This window comes from Microtus oregoni, unplaced genomic scaffold (genome assembly GCF_018167655.1).
Source record: "Microtus oregoni isolate MIOR12 unplaced genomic scaffold, Mior012 000062F_ref0000492, whole genome shotgun sequence".
NCBI lineage: Eukaryota > Metazoa > Chordata > Mammalia > Rodentia > Cricetidae > Microtus > Microtus oregoni.
The window spans coordinates 9,942,595-9,964,418 of record NW_024543872.1 but is presented as its reverse complement, the minus strand read 5'-3'; the positions used below and the strand labels follow the sequence as shown (position 1 = coordinate 9,964,418).

At 53.9% G+C, this 21,824-nt stretch overlaps 1 protein-coding gene across 5 annotated transcripts in view; it reads right to left on the bottom strand.

Moving 5' to 3' along the window:
* LOC121439584 (DNA (cytosine-5)-methyltransferase 3A) overlaps positions 1-21,824 on the bottom strand; it is a 136,259-nt gene that overhangs the window by 91,555 nt on the left and 22,880 nt on the right. Inside the window, exon 1 of one of the 5 annotated variants that reach the window (XM_041640097.1) lies at positions 17,163-17,513. The exons of 1 other annotated variant lie outside the window; for it this stretch is intronic. The gene's annotated coding sequence lies outside the window, so the exon portion shown is untranslated. Of the gene's footprint in view, positions 1-16,288; positions 16,413-16,807; positions 16,950-17,162; positions 17,514-21,824 lie in introns of those variants that run through there. 3 more of the 5 variants (XM_041640096.1, XM_041640100.1, XM_041640095.1) reach the window with 3 other exon arrangements.

The window sequence follows — 21,824 nt, the reverse complement described above, 5'->3', positions numbered from 1 at the left end:
CTCCCAATCCCTTCCATCTCACTGGAGACACAACCCCCAAAAGAAAGCTTTCACCAGGAGGCCTCAAAATGGGTCTGTAAGAAGGTGAGACATCTGCCTGGCACTTGGGGGCCTCTGGGGCTATTGACTCAACTGTCTGGAAAGAATTGCTATGATATCTGGAGTGACTGGTCCTATTAGTAAGCACTGTTGGTGTACAGGACCCCAGGAAGATGAGACTAGATAGAATTAGGGAAATCCCTCCAGTGGATCCTAGAATTTCCATGCTCCCAAGTGAGGGTAGTAGAGGATTTGGCTCCTTCGTGAACTATGAAGGCTTGGGTCACTAACGAAGCAGGGCCGGCTGCGGCTCTCCAGGCTATTGTTTAACAGGAGGAAACCAGATCGCAAATGTGGTCTGTGAACAAACACAGACACCAGGACTTTTGTGAGCTACAAGCAATTGTGAGCCACATGATGTGGGTGCTAAGACCCAAACTCAGGTCTTCTGGAAGAGCAACAGGTGCTCTCAACTGTTGAGCCATCTCTCCAGCCCCTGACCTTGAATTCTAATCTTCAGCCTCTACGTCTCAAATGCTGCGGTCACAGGTCTGTGCCATCATGACTAGCCAGCATCAGGACTTTGCAAGGGTAAGTCTGGACAGGTAGAGAGATGCTCAGTCACTCGGCTGCTGTGCACAAGCACAGAGGGGTAAAAAAGGTGCACACCGCAGCTATGTAACCATTAACTAAGCGCTACCAGGGGCCAGCGCCCTTCATGGCCTTCTCTGCGAAAATATGTGTGAGCCCTTTAAATATTTCTCCTTTGCTGGCTGGCACAACGCAAAACTTAGGAGAAGGCACCAGCAAGCCCGGCAGCCTTTAATCCCAGCACTCAGGGAGGCAGAGGTGGGGGGATCTGAGTTCGAGGCCAGCCTGGTCTACAGAGTGGATTCTACAACAGCCAGCACTACACCAAGAAACTCTGTCTCAAAAAAAAAAACAAAAAACAAAAAAAACATAGGAGGAGGTGACAGCAGCACTGTCACTCAAGGAGGAAGTGGATCTTCCTGGACCCAGAGTGCTGTCCTGAAGGTTCCTTTATCGTACAGAACTTCTTTGGCATCCAGATCTCACAGCCTGGATACTTTCAGGCATCAAGCTCTCAGAGGAACCCAAAGCTCCCAGCACTTAGCTCTTTGCCTGTTGCAGCGTCTCTAGACGCTGGCTCCAATCCGGTGTAAGAGCAGCCAGCAGTTCCCAGCATGCCCTTGGAGAGCTGAGCAGCATACCTCGAGGAAGATGCCTCCTTCAGACCCAAACAGTCCAGAACCTAGACTTCTAAGATTCATCCACGCGGCACTTCTCTGCTGTCTGGGGAGCCATGACCACACCCTTTTCATCAAGGACTGGCTCTCAGCCCCGGGGCAGCCTCTTCCCTGGTACTCTGGCAACTAAATGGGCAGGAGCTGTTCTCATAGCTGCTACTTCTGTATTCACTGAACTTTTCTCTGCCTGACCAACCCTATTATCCCAGTCCCCTGTTATAGCTAATAGTTCTTCATATTAAACTTTCCTTGTTCAAAACACCATGAGGTTTCTGTCTCCTGATGGACCCAGTCTGACACAGCCACTCATGTCCTCAAGGGTTTTGTCCTTCCTTAAGGACCTTTTCCCCCCCCCGTTTCTCGAGACAGGGTTTCTCTGTAGCTTTGGAGCCTGTCCTGGAATTAGCTCTTGTAGACCGGGCTGTCCTCCAACTCACAGAGATCCGCCTGCCTCTGCCTCCCGAGTGCTAGGATTAAAGGTGTGCCCCACCACCGCCCGGCCTTCCTTAAGGTCTTTGAGCTTATTAACAACCTGCCAGCTAGCCACTCTATGGTTCAAGCACTCTTCCTCAGCAATCATGTATGGAACGCCATTGTTGAGTTGAGCTCCAGGGTGAAGGAGAGCCCCTGCTTCTGGAAGTTCACAAACTCAAGGACTATCTGTGTTCCAGGACTGCCACTCCAGCCTTTGCACTGTGTCCAGGGCTAGTGAGGGGCCAGCCCGGCCTTCAGTGCTGCACGACTGCGGCTGCACGACTGCGGCTGCACTATTGCAGTTCTTCCCTGCAGCCCCCAGGCTTACCACACACAGCCCTCCACCTGCAAGGCTCTGTCTGTCTGTACTTTCTCTGCCTGCCCAACTGGATGCACAGATGAAATTCTGCTCTTGAGAACCAGGTCCCTAGAGCGGGCCCTGTTTCCTAGCGTCTCAGCAGAATGTCCACACAGGCTTCCCTCGACCCAAACCTGAGGCCCAAGAGAAGTTTATGACTGACCATGGTGGCAGAACCATCCTGGGGGTATTTAAGACAATCCCACAGCACACTGAGAAGGGCGGGTGGTGCAGAACGCAAATCCTATCTTGCTAAAGCCGACTCCCCCCAGCTGTGAGGTGCTCTTACCCTGACAGCTGGCTACAGACCGCTTTGATGCTTGCTCTGACCTCACCTCACCTCTCCCAGCTGACCCCCATCGCTCCATGCCTGGTCACGTCCTCAGTTGATATCCTGTTTCCACAGTCTGTTCACACCATTCTCCTCTGAAAGGGGAGCCCCTCCCAAGCCCCCTGAGATTCCCCTCACCCCATCCTTCATCCCTGCCTGACCACCTAGGGGCTCTAACAGTGTCTGTGGGTGGTCATGCAACTCTGCACATGTGTATAGATGTGTCTAGTTTCCCAAACATATAAGGTCAAGGTTCATGTCTTGTTCTTTCCCAGGCTTGCAGCAGAGCCCACAGTTGGGGTTGGCCTCTGCCTGTTCTAGGTGACTCTTGAGTAGAGAGGACTGTGGGAAGTCTCTCCCAGGCAGCTGCAACATCCCCAGCACAGCGTGGCAGTGCCTAGAGTGAACCCCCCAATCCTTGCTCTAGGGTTCCAAAGCATGGAAAGGCCACATGGAGCTGAGGCTCTATCCACCAACCCAGGCCAAAACTGACGCCTGCCTTGGGTTTTGCAGGTCTTCCTGCCCCCAGGTGTTCAGGTGAAGGAATCACAAGGAACCCAGAAAGGGGCGGGCCTCCCACCCCTGGCAACACTTGGAAACTGGCCTGTCTGCAACCACTCTTTACCACAAGGTCCATAGCCAAGCTTCCTCAGGCCCGCTCTATGTCCCTCTTTCTCCACACAGCATGCCAATAACTATGGAGCTGAACATTCCTAGGTCAGAACTGGGAAGTCCTGTAGGGTCTTCAGGACCTGGGAGGGATGGGTGGAGTCAACTCCTCCTCAGAGAAGGAGCAGTTCTTTTTTTTTTTTTTTTTTTGTTTTTTTTTTTTTTTTTTTTTGTTTTTCGAGACAGGGTTTCTCTGTAGCTTTGGTACCTGTCCTGGAACTAGCTCTTGTAGACCAGGCTGGCCTCGAACTCACAGAGATCCGCCTGCCTCTGCCTCCCGAATGCTGGGATTAAAGGCGTGCGCCACCACCGCCCGGCTGAGAAGGAGCAGTTCTTACAACCTCTGTGCACCTTGCTCTGTCTGCCTATCCTCCGCTCCAGTGGAAAGAGTTGAGGAGGGCAGGAGCAAATCCACATCCCAGACCCCTCAGCCCCTCCACAGAAGCCCCGCTTCAGTGGTTCACCAGACCACTCCTCAGACCCCCATCTCTGACTAAAGAGGTGTGGGGCGTAGCTTCCTACCTGTGAAGTAGGGTGAATGAGAATTCCTAGCTTGTACATCTACCTTGAGCTATCAGAACGTCTGAGCGGCCTGTTTAGCGTGCTGCCTGGTATATGGGCGGAGCTCAACAGATGGTCACTTAAAAACTACTCTGTGATTCAGGATAAAGGGCCAGGTGACCTCGACTGTGCGCTAAGTACCACTCAGAGCAGCTAGCTCACACTCCTAGGTGATTGCTGCAGCCCGATTCAGGGCCACAACTTTCTTCCTTCCAGGGTGACCTTAGAAATGTCTATTATTCACACAGGCTCAGGTGTATACACACCAACAAATGCACACACAGAGACCAAGCACACACAAAACTCAGACGCATACACACACATATATACATACATGCATACATACAGAGAGAGGCATACAAACACAAAACACAGTCACCATCACAAGCATGCACAGAGCCACAGATGTATACAGCAGGTTCACACACAGAAACACAAACACATACCTGCCAACACAGATACACATACAGAGGCACACAGACATAGAGACAGTGTGACACAAACACAAAACACATGCGCACAGACACCCAGACGGGTGCACTGAGTCACACAAACACAGTCACAGATGAGCACACAGAAACAGACACAGGAACACACACAGGAAATCTCCCATGGTGACCCACGCACACTGGCCCTCCAGGAGCTGCAGACCCTGGGGGATGCCTGGAACAGGGGGCCTGAAGCCACCCCAACACAGATGGGTGTTTGCACATTTCACCTGCTGTGTGGGCCAAAGAAGCATTTGGAAACCAGCTTGGGAAGACCACAACCGTTCACAACACTGTTCTGCAAGAGATTATAAAACACTGCCCTAGAAACAAACGTTTGCAATAGAACCCTCCAAAAGCTGGGAATTGCCTGTACCAGAAAACTAACAGTGCAAGAAGGGGGAAAAACCGCATAAACTTGGTTTGCCTCTGTAAAATTAATACCAATTACAAAAACATTTATGTGAACTGCTCACCATTTCCACCTAATTACCATGCAGCACAATTATGCATATCATTAAAAGTACACAGGATTAATTACACTGTATGTTTCATGTGATTACACCTCCACACCCTGAGTTCACAGAGGCCCAGCCTCCCCAGGGTCAGGCCAGGGTCGAGACCCTTGCCAAGTTCTGCAGCAGATCCACAGCAAGCCACACCCAGCCTCACGGCTGCTGGCCACGGACAACCTGAAGCTTTGCCGGGTCCTTCTGGCCAATACCATCAGTATACACATCCCTGACGAGAAGCCATCTTTGGCCAAAACCAAAGATGAGAGAATCTTCAAACATCTAAGGGTCACAACACGGTCAAATGGCCCCTGGGAACCTGGACCCACTGTCTCCAGGGGTCTGGCCCTGCAAGGGTAGCCCACCCAGGTCCTGGCCCTGCAAGGGCAGCCCACCCAGGTCCAGACCTCATCACCCTCAAGCTCACCTGTAGCCCCACGGCTGCCACCTCTGCTCTCTCTCTCTCTCTCTCTCTCTCTGATCCCCTCAGTTCCCACACTCAGTAGCCTCTCAAGTGTGCTGGGGAGACACAGGTTGGCGGCAAAGAACTAAACACGAGGAAGTCACTGGCACCTGACAGAGACCGTCACGGCTACAAAACAGGAGGTGCCGTGTCGGCCCTTGCTCAGCTCACAAGACGGAAGGGGAAGCAGGCATGTGCAGACGAGCTTTCTCAGTGCCAAACCAAGAACACACATGGCTGAATTTAAATCCTCAGACACCTGTGAAGCCAACTGCCTAAGGAGTCTCTTAAAAGACGAGCGAAAGAAAATAGCCAGGCTTAGAGCAAGGAGCGCGTACAAGGCAAACAAACAAAGAGTGAGAGTGTGCCCACTCGGCAGGTGGCAACGCCAAGGTGGGCAGAGGCTGGGTGATCCGCTCAAGGACACACGCCAAGGAAGTAGCAGAGTCAAGGTCAAACCCCATCCGCCCGCTCGGGGCCAAGTCTGATGGCCTTGGCACACTGCCACACCGCCTCTGCCTGAGTTCAGCAATACCAACATGGTTCATGTCTTTATCCCCAAATCCTTTGATTCTACCTCGTGAAACGCTAAAGACACCTTTTTCTCCAACAGCTTTTGCCGGTATCCTTCTGCTTGCTTACCAAAAAGGCTGGTCTCAGCTTGTCCCCTCCTACTTTGGCAGACCTGGCCCTGCTGGAGAGGGGCAGCTTTACTCAGGCCCAAGGACATGCTCAGCAATACTTACCCACATGGAGCAGTCTGGGAGTGGGGAGGGCTAGGCCTGGCAGCTCATCTCTGAGGGTAGGGGGAGAGGGATTACCAAGAAGCAGACATCCTAGTTCAAATCCCCAAACGCCAGCATCACTGACGCCTGTGGCACAAGCCTGGTGAAGTCACCGGCTCCCTGACACATCTGCAGGGCCGCCTAGCTCTGATGAAAGCAACTCATCCCACGGACGCCCCCTTCAGGGCCTGCTGACGCAGGTTCTCACCTCCTGCAAGCCTGGCCCAGGCCCAGGCTCTACTAAGGAAATCAACTCAAACAGCAGCTCCAGTGCCCCCCAGGAAGCAACACCCCACAGGCCGCATGGGCTCTCCTGCACAAGCAAAAAAGGGTCACCACTGCCCCCCACCCCACCCCCTCCTCCTCTGCACTGCTGCCCCTTACAATTATTTCTACACTGATTTTCTACCTGCATTTCTCTTCTTTGGTGCCACCAAATGACCTTTCTTGGATGTCGCTGGGGACCTAGGGCTCCAAGAGTCAGCCTCCTCTGGGGATAATATCACAGCTTACCACAGCCTGACTGGGCCCAGCCCTCTAGCCTCACTGGGTTGAAAATGCCCTTGGCCACCTAGCTAACTGCTCCTGCCCTTCCACTCAGCTTAGGCGTCACATCCGTCACATCCGTCAGAATCCTTCAGGACTCTCCCTCTTTGGGACTAGGCTTCCCTTATCTAGTTCCAGTAAAGACGTGAGCCCCTTCCTGTATTTTGCTGTTGTTGTTTTACAGCTGCCCACAGCTGACAATGGGTTACCCATCTCCCACCTGAAGCTGCACGGCCCTTGGGTGTCATCTGTGTAACCAATGCATGGCACCCTGGGGGCTTTTCAGAGGTGAATAGGGACACTATGCATCTGGAGCAAGGGCCCTCCAGAGAGAAAGCTGAAAGGCTGCTAGACCTGCCACCATGGGGCCCAGGCTTCAGATGCCAGGCTATTGGGAGGGTGTTGACAGCAGAAAATACAGAGGCACTGCCCAGCCCCATTGGGCTTTTTAGATGAGCTTTCAGAACCAGGCAGGGCCTCAGACCACCACCACAGGCCAGGCCTGGAGCCACAGGCCTCTGAGAGGACAGCAACAGGCGCCACACTGTTACTGGCAATAAAACTGTTAGAAGCCATTGCAATGCCAGCTGCCAAGCTGGTTAAGGTCTGGACCCTCCCATGCTCTAGGCTATGGGCAAAGCCAGTAGCTCCAGCAAGACCAGAACCCATAGGAGACCAGGGGGCAGGGCAGGGCATCAGCGGCAGAGCTAGGGCCATCAGGGGTAGGGCTTGGGCCATACCACTTGGGCAGGAGCCTCTACAGTCAATTCCTGGCTTTGCAGTGGGAGTTACAGAGAGACCATCAAGGTAGCTCAGGAAATGAAGGTGTCTGCTGCCAAACCTGACAACTGGGGCTTGATGTCCAGGACCCACATGGTGGAAGAAGAGAACAGACACCTCACGGGCTGTCCTGACCACCATACATGTGCCTGCCACCATCTATCTACAAATAAATGTATATGGTGACCATGGGGACCCTCTCCCCTGCATCCTAAGGACAAGCATTTTGTAGGTTCTCACACAAGGCCTTCATGAGAGCTCTTATTCATGGAGCATTGCACAATGACCCCCACTTTAAGAAAAGGGGCACATCTTTCCTGAGTACCCACTGTGTGCAGCTGTCCTTGCCCAGTTCACAGAGAAAGCCAGCATCTCAAAGCTGCCGAAAGCCAGGCAGCCAATGAGTCTCAGCATCTGAGATGCTAACCCCCAGCAGGCGGGGCTGCCTGCCTCCCTGGTTTTCTTTTTATCCTGCACATCTGTCCCCAGGAGCCTAAGTAAGGGTCTGATCAGCAGAGTGACGAGCTCTGGTTTACCTCCATGCTGGGTTCTTTATCTCTCCCTGTCTTATCCCTTCTAGCCTTGTCTCCAACAAGGACAGCTAGATCCAAGAGGCACCCTTGGCCAGTGCTGGGGAAGGCACTGAGGTAGGCAAGGTGGATATGATACTATTGCCAAACAACAGGCTCTGGCTTCCTAGGGCAGCAAGGGGACCAGGAAGAGGAATTTTTATGTTCCCTTCCTTACCTCTCTCTTTCTATGCTGTTACCCACCTCCTCAGGAGTTCCTGAATCAGAGCTGGACACAGCTTGAACCCACATACCAGGAGAATTCTACAGATACTCCTTCCTATAGAGGAGTATTCTGAAGGCTCACTTTCTCCTGCTTGAGTGTGGCCTCCACCCCGACTCAATCTTTAGTTATATTTTCAACTCCCAGGGAACTATTTGGGGGATAATAGTTCACTGCAGTGATGCTTTTCAGAGGGATTTTCAAAGATTTTCCCCCATCCTGGTCCAGCCATAATCCTATAAAGCTAGACTGTCCATTGTCCCTGGAAGTCGAGTACAAGCAGCTCCTCTGCACCCAGCTCTTCTTGATCTGGGCTTCTTCCTGCACACACTGAGTAACCTGGCCCTGAGTCTTTAAATTTCTTACCATTTATTTATTTGTAATTTTGTTTAGTTTATTTGAAATAGTCTATGTAGACCTGGCTGGCCTCAAACTCACAGAGATCTTCTTGCCTCTGTTACCCAAGTGCTAGGATTAAAGGCATAAGCACATGTACATCACACACACACACACACACACACACACACACACACTCGTTTATGTGGGATCCTGGGGATTAAATCCTGATCAGCAGGCTTGTCTTGCATGCATGTTTCCCCACCGAACTCTCTTTCTCTCTCTCTTTTTTAAAGATTTATTTATTTATTATGTATACAACATTCCTTCCATGTATGCTTGCATGCCAGAAGAGGGTACCAGATCTCATTATAGATGGCTGTGAGCCACCATGTGGTTGCTGGGAATTGAACTCAGGACCTCTGGAAGAGCAGTCGGTGCTCTTAACCTCTGAGCCATCTCTCCAGCCCCCCCCCCTTTTTTAAATTTTTTTAAAGCATTGATTTATGGTTCCTTTGGTATTGTTGTTGTTTTCGAGACAGGGTTTCTCTGTAGCTGTGGAGACTGTGCTGGAACTAGTTCTTGTAGACCAGGCTGGCCTCAAACTCACAGAGATCCACCTGCCTCTGCTTCCCGAGTGCTGGGATTAAAGGCGTGCACCACCACTACCCGGATTCTCTTTTTTATTTTGTTGTTATTCCCACAGTATTATTTTTTTTTATTGTTTTTCGAGACAGGGTTTCTCTGTGTATCCCTGGCTGTCCTAGAACTCACTCTGTAGACCAGGCTGGGTTCTAACTCAGAGATCCGCCTGCCTCTGCCTCCCGAGTGCTGGAATTAAGGGTGTGCACCATTGCCACCACCACCCCGCTCCATGGTCACCCACAAGCTTTCAAGTATGATTTTCCTTTGTTAGCAGACCTCTCAATCCCAACCTATCTTTATCAGGATTCTTATTAAACTGGCTCTGTAAAAGCCCCGTGCCTGACGGTTCCTTTTAGGGACCTGCCTTTCAACAATTTCACAAAGCCCAGGCTGCTCTCAAATTCACTGTGTAGACAGAGAATGCCCTTGAACTCCTCCTGATTCTCCTGCCCAAATGTATGCACTACCAAGTCCAGCTTTAGGTTCTGTTTTGAGATGGGGATCTCACTCTGGAGTCCAAGTCGGCCTTAGACTCTCGGCTGTTTTCCTGCTTCAGCCTCACGGGCTTGGCTTCTGTTAGTTATTTTTCACTCCTGACCCCCAGCCATGCTCCCAGGCCTGGCTTCCCATTGGCCCAGCTACTAAGGATGAAGCCTTCTATACTTCAGACTCTTTCCCTTCATTACAAGGGTTCTGAATAAAATACAGTTCTACCCCAACCCCTTTTATGAGTCAGGTATGAATTTGTTGTTGTCATTATAAGCATATTCATTTACATTTTTTCTAAGAATACAAAAATATATGACAAAAGAAAGCCATATTCCCAATGATAGGCTGTGTGTCTCCCTAAGAGGGAAATCTTTCCTATGCATCCACTAACCTATAAATGTGGATAACTAACTTTCTTTCTTTGAGACAAGGTGTCGTTACATAGTCCTAGCTGGCCTGGAACTTACAGTATGGACTTGAAATCACAAAAGATTTGCCTGCCTGTCTCTTGAATGCTAGGATCAAAAGTATGTGCAACCACACCTGAATTTTCTTTTCTTTAATTAAACTTGACCCACACGGTAGAAGACTCCCACAGCTGTCCTTTGGCCTCCGCAAGCTTGTCATGCTGTGTATAACACACACAGCAAACAAAACAAAATAAAAACTTAAAGAGTTTTAAAAAGTGAATTTTACCTCTAGCACTTAGAAAACAGAGAAGGATGAATGTAGAGTTCAAGGCTAGCCTGGTCTACAAAAGACAAGAGTGCATTAAGCACACTGCAGTTCTGGGTAACCCAACAGCACCTCAACCAATAAGGATATCATCCTCACCAGCTCACATGCTTCGAGGGAATCTATGTAGCTCTCCCTTTATTTGTAAGTTTATCCTTTCAGACTCTGTATTAATCACACAGGTCCATTCCATCAGCAAGCCTCCTCTCCAAGGCATCTGCCAGCTGGAATGTTAGAGGATGCCTCCACTTGGCATGGGGAGGGCACACTGTCTGGCACCTCCCAGAGTCCTTTGGGAAACAGAGAAGTCATGCTTCAAGGTCATGGCCGTGCACAGACATCTCAACGCAACATCTCATCCTCATCCAGGCAATAGCTCAGCCTGCAAGCCTGACCCCTCAATCCCATCGTCACCACCCTAAGCATCTCATGACACCTTTTCAGAATGTTTCCTGGAACTCGCTGACCTGTCAGGTCCAAACTGTCTTTTGCACCAGCCTCCACCATCCAGGACAATACCAGCACTGGGGCCAGATGCAAAGCATCTGCAATCCCAGCACTCTACAGGCTAAAGGGGGAAGATTTACCATAGGTATGGAGCCAGCCTAGGACAGAGCAAGACGCTGCCTCAAAAAATCCAAACCAAAACAAACAGGAACACTAGGTTAACATTCACGAGACCCCAACTCCAGTCCCACGACTGGCTATAAGATGGGCACCTGTCCATCCCGTCTAGGCACCCAGACAGGCCAGTTAACAGGCTCAGAATTAAAAAATGACCTTGGTGTTTGGAACAGAGAGGCAGGATCAATAGGGATGACCACAGGAAAGAGAAAATGGGAAGCTGGTCTGGTATCTGAATAAGGTCAGGAAACCTTAGGGGTCAGAGGATCACAGCAGGACAAAGCAACAGTTGCTGCTGAAAAACAATCATACCATAGTCGGGTTCAGTTAGAGGGCCCTGTGCCTCCACTGACTGTGGAGCAATACCCACACCTGCTGGCGCTGGGCTAGCTGACTAGGTATCCCCTGGTATAGGGGAGGGAAGGGAGGGGAAGGTGAGACCTCTGGGACACCAGAACAGGGACTTCTGCCTAAAATCCACAGTGCTGTAGCTATCAGTGGCAGCACTGGGGGACCTTGGCCTGCCCTTCCCTTTGTTGCCAAGACCCCCTGGGGCTATGCAACTGGACTCTGGCCTTCCTGTCCTGAAGTCTGAGCTCTTAAGCCCCAGTCTGCGGAATGAAGAATAGAGATCCTGCACCGCCTGGGCTCAGCTGGCCCAGCCTGCTCCTCCTACCCCACCCCCAGCAAGTGCAGGAACCCTCTCCCCAAACTACTGGGAAGCCTTAGCCAAGATTCCAGCGCCTCCCAGGTCCTGATCTACCTCCCCAGGCATCTACCGCATTGCAACTGCCCAAATGATCCCCCTCCTCCCCGCTCCCTCGCCCACCCAACATGTCACTCCTCGTTGCCACTAGGTACTGCCCCTTCCTCCTAGAAGCCGTCTTCACCCCTCAGTTGGCAGTGACCTCCCTCCCCAGCACCCTGCAGCTGTTAATTAGTTGGGTACACCACAATACAGCATCTTCTCAAAGTGGGCACAGGGCCGGGCTCACAGGAAATGCCCAGCAAACAAATCTCAGGCAAGAGGAAGCAAACACAGAGGGAAAATGCTACCAGACTCAAGGCAGAGGATGAACAAAATGCTGGAGCTAACTCGAGGGACTGGAGGTGCTCGGCCAACCTGTTGACAAAGCCATTTGTGAGACTGGGGACAGCCTGCCAAGATTTCTAAGCAGCGTCAGCAGCGCTCACCCAGGTTTGGTGAAAGAAGCAGGAAAGTGGGTGAGGTTTCTCAAAACACCCCCCTCCCACGCAGACCCACATGCAGAGAGCAGTGACAGCAGCCCACACATTCACTGACCCTTGGCTAAGATGGTGACTCTGCCACACATCCTGGGAGCCAGCAGCTACCTCCTCCTCACTCCAAGACCCTTGCTTACACAGCACCGAATTTGGCACACATAAAGCAGGCTGTCTGACCAAACACAGACACACAGTGTGGACCCATCTGACCCACACAATGAAATGGAGGCAGCTCGGACACGGCACATATCTCTCAGGAAAAGACTTGCATGTTGGGAACTTAATTTCATTTCTTAGGGGAAAATATTATAATCACCAAGACAAATAAAGCCAGATACACACGTCAGCCCAGGTACGAGAGAGGCTGAGGAAGGATGGCGACTTGACCACAGGAGTTTGAGACCAGAATGGATTAAGAGTGATTTCAAAAATAAAAGAAACTTAAGACAAATGACACAAAATAAGTCCTTAAAGTTCCCAAAGTAGCCTCCTTATAATACCAGCACTTGGAAGGCAAAGGCTTGAAGATCAATTCAGGCCAGCCTTGACTACACAGTAAGAATCTGGGGGGGGGAGGGGGTGCGTAAAAAGGCACCTGGTACCTTTAATTTACTACTAAAGCCCTGGTCCAGAGCAGCAAAGTCCTTGCAGAAACCCAGCCTTGCTGCGACAGCTGATGGCTTCTGGTATCCACCAGATACTAAAATGGAGGGAGAAACAACTCCCCCAAGGCCCACATCCTAGCTCTAACTTCTACAAGCCAAACACAGTTAACCATCAGTGGGAAGAAGGCAGTGATGGAGACCCTACGCCAGCAAACTGGAGGAGGTGGCAAGTGGTTAAGGGGCCCTTCTGCCTCAGGCCCTGGGTACAAGAGGCAGCCATGAGAGGAAATGGGCATGGCCTCACCCAGATAGCCTCCAACCCAGCTCCTAAGTGTCCTCAGGGCTCTCCTCCCACCCACTATCCTAAGGACTGTGCATCACTGGTAACATCTTAGGAGGGGTCCACCCATCTGAAAGTCAAGGCTGTGCTGAGTCTCCCCTGGTGTCTTGAGGGAATCTGGGAAAGAACTTGGGTCTCCGGGAGACTTGCGCCCTCCACGTGGTCTATAAGCAGACAATGACCGCTGGACTCACCGCCAACCACAGAAGGGATAGGAGAGCAACAACCTTGGAGAGAGTGGGGCACTACCCTCATGGGAGCCCCACTAAATGTCCAACAGAAGACCCAGAATACCCCAGAGGACAGATCACCTTCAGCTCATCTTGTCCCTCGCTGGCTGGTTGAGAAGAGGAATGGCAGAAAGGGTCATGAAAATGATCACGAAATGTCCTTAAGGACTGAAGGACTTGTGAGAGATTGGACTGGGAGAGACCCTTGCAAATTATCCGCAGAGATCTCTACGCACACCTTGGGGAGAGCACCATGTGTGAAGGCTGCACGGAAGCTGTGTTTTACACACTCAGCAGTCAGACCAACATACCCTCCCGGCCCTCTCTGCCAAAGCCCAACCCCTGGCAGGCCCTTACTCTCTCCCACCTTCTCTAACTAAGAAGCCTTCTCCATCACCACTACTGTGAGGGGGGTGGGGGACGACGCCAGAACAGCCTATCCCTATTCTGGGTCTGAAATTCCACCAGGAAACCTGGAGCCACAGAATTTTAAAGTTGGAATGGGGCCTTCAGGCGTCATCAACCCCCACCACAGAGGAATCCCGCCTGCAGACACACTGACAGATGGCCACTGGCGCCTCTCTAGGCTCCTCTAGCGCGGAAGGCAGCCCTAGCATTTGGGATGTTCATTCCTTGAGTCTAAAGGGGATTCACCTTTCCTCAGGTGAGGCTCCAGGCAAGCACAAGAAAGCCTGGGCCACCATGAGCCCAGGAATCAGGAGCTGCAGACTGGATGGGGGAGGGGAGCTGAAGATAAAGCACCAGGAGGCAACAGGGCCTGCAGGAGAAGGGGCTTCACGAAAGTGAAGCAGGCAGGTGCCAGACCTATGACACAATTCGGCCTGGGGCCCCTACCAACCCCTGCCCCCAGACACAAATGGACTCTCTGACATTATTACCTGTCAACAGCTCCACCAGGGCCTTAATGGGTCCCAGAACCAGAGGAGACTAGTCAGCTTGCCTAAAAGCCCACAGGAACTTCCACAACCCAACTATCCAAAGGCAAGTGACTGCCCTAACGACCTGCAAATGGCCCCTGACAACATAGGGGATAGTCCAAAGACGGTCCGCCTGGCAGCTGGGCTTCCCAAATCCCACAGGCCAGTCCTAACACCCCAGCAATAGCTCCCCAGGCTGCAGCTGTCACATCTGCCTGGGAGGGAGGAGGCACAGTGGAGCAGCACCTGATCCCTGAATCCCTGCGCAGCTTGCCCGCCCGCCTGCCCAGGAGGAGGTTCAGCCGCTGGCAGGCCTGGGTGAAACATGAAGACCTAACTGTCCCCAGGGGATGCTGATGGCAGTCTCTGGGCACAGCATAGAGGGGCAAGCTGGGTCACCCGGCTGAGAATACTCCTCCCCGAAGGCTCCTGTCCCCTCTAGTTTGAGAGAGTGCAGTTGTGCGGTCCCCAGCCTGCCCTTTCTCCCCAGCCCTATGCAGGCCAGAACTGCCCAGCTGGGTGCAAGACGCCATCTTGGGTCAAGGTGCAGCCACGGAGGGCTCCCCTTGGGAGCCCGAGAAGGGAGCCCTGAGACCCAGTGGGAACCTATTCCCACTCAGGGTGCTCATACCTACTCAGCTGGCTTTGCAGGAAGAGACGAGAGGAGGGGATACGGAGACAGGGGGAAGCAACTGAGGGGGGAGCGAAGGGAGAGGGTGCCCCCAAGAAGGCAGGCTCCAGAAAAGCAAAATGAAGTTTGGCAGCCATAGGGCCGCGGGCCCCGCGAAGAGGGGCTGGGGGAGGCCGGGGGCGGGCCCTGGACACATGCCAGCTCGGTCCGCGCCAACGAGGAGGGAGGGCTTGACGGCCTGGAGTGGGGAGCCCGGGTGAGGGCGGGACACGGACCGCGGCCGGCGCCGCTCTGAGGCTCGGGGTCTCCTGAGGTGTGGGCAACGTGGGGACCGAGACCCCCGATCCGCAGCCTCCGCGAGGCCTCGTCCTTCACTGTGCAGATGCGAAGCTTTCAAGGACACGTCTACAGCGGCCCGGCGGGGGTGCGTGTGAGTGTGTGCAGGGGGAGTCTGCTGCAGGGGGCGACCCCGGCATCCCCACCGGAGTCGTTTCCAGCCTCGCCGCTCCCGCCCCCGCACCTTCCAGCCCTCCGCGGCCGGGCCCGGGGATCCTCGCCCACTCCCGCCCCGCCCCCACACTGCGGCGCCGCCGCCGCCACCACCGCCGCCCCGCTCCCACGGCCCGCAGCGGGGGCAGGGAGGAGCCGGGCTCGACGCCCCCCCCTCCACGCCGTTCCGCCTGGCCTCCGCGGGAGCGTGCGCCCCCCGAACGGGCACGCTCCCCAAGCGCGCGCCCCTCCCAGGCCCGCCGGCGCCCCGCACCCCCAAGCCACAGGTGGCCGCGGGAAGATCGCGACGCCGCGCTCCCCGGCGCGGGCCCTGGCCGCCCCTCGGCCCTGCCGGGGGCCTCCAGGGTCCCCCCGCCGCGCGGGGCCTCCAGGCCCGGGGGAGGGGCGGGGCGGGGCGCGGGGCCCGGGTCGTGCCAGGCTGCCATTTTCTGCCGTGGCCACGGCGCTCCCCGGACGCCCGCCCGCGCCCCCTCGGCCCCCCTCCCGCCGCCCGATTCCGGGTCGGGTCCGCGCCCCGCAGCGCACGGCTGCAGGCCCTGGCAGGGCCCCGGGGCGGGGGCAGAGCCCGGAAGGCGGAGGCGGCGGGGCCCTGCGGCAGCGCGCGTCGGGTAGCGCGCAGGCCGGCGGAGGCCCCCCGCGGCATTGTACGGACTTGAACTTGAGCCCGGGCCGGGCGGGGGCGCCGAGGGGCGTCCGCGGGGGAGGCGACGCGCAGGAGAGGGGCGGCGGGGGAGCCGCGGGGACATAAACAAACCCTCGGCCCGGGCCGTCCGCGCCCGCAGCGCCCGCCCCGCGCACCGAGTTGCGGGTTCCGAGCCGCGCTCCCCACCGCCCCGCTGCGCCCTCCCGCCCGCCCACCCTCCCAACTCGGGGGCCGCGGGCCGCGCTGGTTACCGTATGGCCCGGCGGGTCGGGCGGCCCGGCTCGCCCTGCTGCCGCGGCGCCGCGTCCCGGCTCGTCCTCTGCTCGCGCCGCCGCCCGCGCCGCCTCCCGGCCCGCCCGCTGCCTGCCGCGCTCCCTCCCTCCGTCGCTGTCGCGCTCCCTCTCTCCGCCTCCTCCGCCGGGTCCCCCCCCGCCCGCCCCTTCTCTCCGCCTTCCTCCTTCCCTCCCTCCGGCCGCCTGCCGCCCAGGCCTCCGCCCGCCGCTCGCCCCCCGTGGCCGCGCTGGCTCCGGCCCCGGCGCTGCGGAGCCGCCTGGGAGACATCACCGGGGGCCCCGGGGCGCCGCGGCGCGAGCGGCGTGGGCGGCGGGCGGTCCTAGCGCCCCCGGCGGGAGGAGCGGGTTCGGGACCCCGCCGTGCCCCGGCCGCAGCGCTCCGGGTCGGGCACCCCGCCGGGGCTGAGCTCCCGGCCGCCCGGTGCCCCTCGGGTCGCCCCCTGGCCTCAGCCTCCCCACCGCGCGGCGCCCCTCTACCTGGCGCAGCTTCTGCGCTGGGTCCCCGCATCCAGCACTGGCCGCAGGGACAGCGGCCCCTCCTCTCCCGGGCCGGTGTCAAGTGCCTCCCCCCACGCCGCCCGCGGAGCCCCCGGCGGCCTTCGCCCTGCAGTTCTCCCGACCTCCACCAGAGCCCACTGCGCTCTGCGCGCCTCAGCACTGGGGCTGGGGACAGCAGCGCCTGCCCAGCCGCGTCGCCACCCCCAGCCAGGTGCCGCGGTGGCCAGACGGCTGCACACGGCCAAGGTCGAAGAGCCTGGCGCCTCGAGGCCACCTTAGGGGCTCGAGCACTGTCGTGGGGTGGGCTGCCTAGAAGGGAGTGAGCTTCCCGTACCTTGATGTGTCCAAGAAGACTTGGGTGCCCTCAGGTGGGCTCTGGAAAGATCTGAAGAGGTGAGAGGTTGAACTAAATGACATTGGAGGCCCCTTCCAGCTGCCAGATTCTCTGCAGATCTGCACTAGACCTGGATCCCTCAAGGAGGGGGTGCGCTCAGGGTTCCGGCTGTGTAGTGCTCACATCTCCAGCTACCATCACTGGAGCTTGGCGCTGGATCTCCTGACTCCCAGCCTCCTCGGCTAGCTCCTCCCTCCCGCCACTGGACAGCCTCATCAGTCCGGACCTTCTGCTGTGCCCCAGTGTCCTGGGCTGCGCCTCCCACACCCATTTTGTCACACTTATTTCAATGCTGAAGCAGGTCTCCAAACAACACACCCTGCGTCCAAATCCAAATCCACAGCCCCTCCAAACGGTGCTCCCAGCTTGACTAAAACAAGGCTATTTAAGAGAAAGGACTCAACTTCATCAAGAGTTTTATGGCACTACCGCCAAGGAGCAGCCACCAGACATGACACGTTTCCCTTGTCCATGCCACCTCGTCAAGTGACTTGTATTGTCCCAATTTTCCAGTGAAGACTCAGGGTGAAACTTGCTGGTAGAGAATTTGCCTGGTAATCACCAAGTCCTAGGTTCAGTCTTCAGTACCACGAATGAAAAGCCCATCCTGAGGCTGGAGAATGGCTCAGCAGTCAAGAGCACTCGTTGCTCTTCCAGAGGACCTGGGTTTAATTCTCAGCACCCAGACTGCAGCTCACAACTGTCTGTATCCCCAGTTCCAGTTCAGGGGACCCAGCGCCTTGCTTCTGATGGCACTGTGTGCCACATGGTGCGCAGTCGAAGATGCAGGGGAAACATCCATAAACGTGATCTTTTTAAAAAGCCTGTCAGACTGGGGACGAGGCAGAGCAAGAGTTAGGGCAAGGTTCATTTGACTCAGGTTGGCTCATCACAGTGGCCTCCCAGACGCCAACCTTGACCAAGAGGGCCAAATGGAAGTCTGTATCCAGTGCTGATGGTGATGTCACTGGGAGTCATAAAAGCACGTGACCTTGGATGTCTTTGTTGCTAGCTTCACAAGGCCCACATACCGTTAGGGCATGGCTGACCAGTGAGAATTCATGGACTCCACTAGTGATTCTAGACACCCATGGATGTCTTCAGTACAGAGAGGTAGCACATCAATGCTGGATGATCCTCGGGGTTCAACTCAAATAGGCTCTATTATAGTTTGAATATGAAGTGTCCCTCATAAAGGCTTGTACATTAAAGGGTTGGTCCTCTTCAGGTGGTTTGGGTTTTTGTTTTTGTTTTTTGTTTTGGTTATGTTTGAAACATGTAGCTCTGACTGTCCTAGAACTCACTATGTAGACCAGGCTGACTTCAAACACAAGGAGATCCACCTGCCTCTGCCTTTTTGGAGGTAACCTGCAGGAGGTAGGGCCTAGCTGAAGGAAGCATGCCACTGAGGATATTTCCTGAGAAGCTCTATCTTGCCCTGGCTGCTATCTGGTCCTTGTCCTGTTTCTGGGCTGCTATGAGGCCGGTAGCCTCCTCTACCACCTGCACCTGCTACCATGTGTTCAACCTCACAGTTGGTCCGTGTGCATGGGCTAAACCCCCAGAAACAGTGAGCTGAGGTACACATTTCCTCTTTTTTTTTTTTTGACAAATAAAGTATTTATTATCTGCTCTGTGGTCGTAATTAGGGAAAAAAACAGGCACTATTATAGATGAAAGTATAATCGAGCGAAAAACAATTAAGTTATAGGATTATAAATTTACATGAGACTACTCATACTTCAACACGTTTCCTCTCTTAGACTGATTCTGTTGTACTGGCCACAACAGAACAGCAGTGAATACAGGCTTCTACACCTCTCGCTTTGGTCATAGACATTCTAGGCTGAGATGCAGCGTTGATCCCAATAGTAAAGACTATCCCTATAATACCACAAGCCCTAAATTTCAGTGGCTTAAAACCACAACTTTGGTGACAATTTGGTGACTTCTCAAAAAGTTGAATGCAGCATTTCCATGTGACTCTGAAATCCCACCATTAGGTGTATAGCCAAAGGAATTGAAAGCAACCCAGGTGTGCTAGCGCATGTCCTTAATCCCAACACTCTAGAGGCAGAGGCAGGAGAATGGCTGGCAATTAGAAGTCAGCCCGATCTACATAGTGAATTCCAGGGTAGCCAGAGCTATATAGGGGGACTCGTTTCAAACAGGATGGAAACTAGAGGCTGGTAGTATTTGTGTACCAGTGTTCATAACTATTTGCAGTAGCCACAAAATGGGAGCAACCTGAATGTCCACGCACAGATAGATGAATGGATAATCATAATGTATAGGCAATGGGATAGTTCTGAGGCTTGAAGAGGAAGTTCTGGCCTGTGTTGCCACATGGATGACCCTTGAAGACATCACACTGAGTGAGATAAGCCAGTCACAGACACAAATGTCGCATGGTTCTATTTATACGAGGTACCTAGAATAGTCAAATCTGTGCAGGCAAAATAGAATCCTGGCTACCTGGGCCTGGATGTGGAGAACGGCAAACAAGTGTTCAACTGCTAGAGCCTCAATCTTAAATATGAAAGCCTTCCAGAGATTGGCGGTGTGGGATGCGCTAATACACCAAAAAAATGGCAGTGTTTGTGTTATGTGTATTCGACTGCAATAAAACCAGTGTAAAGTCATTGCAAGTGTCATGTGTCATTAGTGGGTAGGCAGGGTAGGTTGGGAGCAGTGCCTATGGAATATCCAGGGGCTCTGACCGACAGAGCCACCGTCTAAGGGGAAGCACCCAGGGGATGTTACCCTCTCAATGGGCATGTCATTTGATGGGTAAAACCAGACATACAGTTCCCTTCAACTAGAGATCTGGGCATCAAAAGCTACAGAGGGCCTCAAAGACCAGACACGTTAGGCTGAGGACATAACTCGATAAGTAGAGTGACTTCCATTCCCAGCGCCCCAGAAACGGGTGTGGTGGCACGCACCTCTAACTCTAGCAGAGGAGGAAGCAGGAGGGTGATAAATTCAAAGTCATCAGAAGTTTGAGACCAGCCTGAGCTATATGAATCCCTGTTTGCTTGTCTGTTTGTTTGTTTTAGATAGTCAAAGAGATCATCATGGGGGCTTTTTGGACCCTCTCACTGGCAACATGATCCCCTGACATTCTCTACAAGGGGACTGTAATTGAAAACTCTGTCTTCATCTGCTGACTGGGAGAGGGACACAATTGTAGGGCTACCCCAGCCTACTCACCCTATCAACTCTGTGTCTGTCTTCTCCTTCATCTCCTCCAATAGCCCATGCCTTCTCACTCCCTGACCTACAGACTGTGTTCACCAGCCTCCATGCTCGGTGATGTCAACCCCACCCCACCCCCCAGAGACTCACCATTCCAATTATGCTCAAGTCCCACCAACCAGACAGCCATCTTGGATCATTATGGATGCTGGCTCCTCATCTGCCCCAAACGGTCACACTTCTGCCCGCCTTACAGGGAGAGTTCTATACTGGCCCCAACTCTCTACTGCAAGAGATGACATCCCAGCCAAATTCAACACAGGGACCTGGGAAGCCCAAGGATGGGGACTCAGGGACAGGCACATGCAGGGTTGAGATGCAGCCCCAGGGTGGGAGCTCACCCTGACTCCGCCATCACGCCGGCTTCTTTGCACTGCTTGGACACCCATCTTTCCCTCCTACACTTTTTTATTGGGGAGGGCATTTGAAACAGGGCCACTCTATGACTGAGGCTGGTCCTCATGCCTCTATTTCCTCAGTCCTGGGATTGCAGGCATGCACGACCAGGTCCCACTTGAAGCAAAGACCACCTAGCCTTGAAAAACATACCCATCCTGGGTTTGAATTCTCCCAATTCTGGATCCCAATTCCTGAAATCTCCCACTGTCTTCAGGACACAAAACTCCAGGTCTTTTAGTAACTGTCGCCCACCCCGCGCCTCAAAGTCTGAGTCACATTTTTTTCTTTTTCTTTCTACTGTCACCCTCTCTGTGAGGCCACCCAAGCAGAACCATTCCAACCCAATGGCTCTACATCAAACAAGCCGTGGAGACGACAGGCGTTGTTTCTTGTAGCCCAGGCTGTCCTTGAACTTAGTGCATAGCTGAGACTAGCCTTGAATTCCTGGTTCTTTGGCCTCTATCTCACAGCACTGAGAGATAGGTGTGAGCCACCATTTCAGGTCCTGAGTCAGACCTTCAGATGACATCAGACAAGTTCTAAATGAGGGCCTTCCTACACATTAACTAACCGCGTTTTTCATGAAAGTCAAGGCCATGGAAGCCAAAGAAAGACTGAAGAGCTGAAAGCGTAGCTTGGTGGTGGAGGGCTTGCCTAGCGTGTAGGAGGCCTTTCATCTGATTGCCAGCAATACAAAAAGGGAAAAAAATTAATTCTACGATATTGAAGGAGACTAGACACATGGAAGCAAAAGGTCTTGCTTGCATCTTTGTGCTATGTAACAGCGGCTTACACCTGTAATCCCAGCCCTGGGGAGGCCGAAGTAGGAGCGACTTCACAAACTTGAAGCCAGCCTGGCTTCAGAGTGAGACATCCTGTCTCAAAATAAAGAAGGGCCCCCAGGATGGTTAGCAGGTTCAAAGTCACTTGTCACACAAGCTTGAT